This window comes from Haplochromis burtoni, unplaced genomic scaffold (genome assembly GCF_018398535.1).
Source record: "Haplochromis burtoni strain Fernald_Lab_line unplaced genomic scaffold, NCSU_Asbu1 Contig_104, whole genome shotgun sequence".
NCBI classification, from domain to species: Eukaryota; Metazoa; Chordata; class Actinopteri; order Cichliformes; family Cichlidae; genus Haplochromis; species Haplochromis burtoni.
This window is the reverse complement of record NW_024582465.1, coordinates 1231430-1232060: the sequence shown is the minus strand read 5'-3', so window position 1 is coordinate 1232060 and position 631 is coordinate 1231430.

Genomic DNA, 631 nt, shown 5'->3' with positions numbered 1-631 from the left:
TGACTTTTTCTCTTCAATTCTCAGTTAAGCAAAGGTTTTTCTTGTTGATCATTCTTTCACTTGTGCCACCATTCCCATTCTAAAGTCATTTCCGGTTCACCGTACCCCTTCTAGCTCTGTCACTGGGGGAGACAAGTTTCTGCCACTGATACATGGACAAAGTGCAAAGTTGCAAAGTGACACCAGGAGGCCCAGTGTGCTGATTCAGCCAGTGCAGAGGAGGGGTGAAGGGGAATAAAGACAGAGGTAGGGAGGAACAAAACCATCTCCATGCAGCAACTGAAATCTCGAGCTGAGCTCTGCTCCAGAGATGGCGCTCTGTATGAACAAGACTTTGGGCATTTAAATACAAAAATAAAATGGAGGTCCACAAAAAGGAAGCTCAATCTCCTCTGGTGATAAGGTGTTTACAGTAACATACACTGAAAATACTCCTATAAATAGCCTTCTTGTGAATGAGTCCCATTTTCCTTTCCACACATATGTGCATTTTTTTAGTGCTTTACAGTCCTAAAAGATCCTTGACCTTGCCTGACCTGCGAGCATTCCATCACAAAGGAAGTGATTGTTTCAGCACAAGGACAATGTGTGTTTGTCATCTCTGGAAGGAATCTGTGTGTGTGTGTGTGTG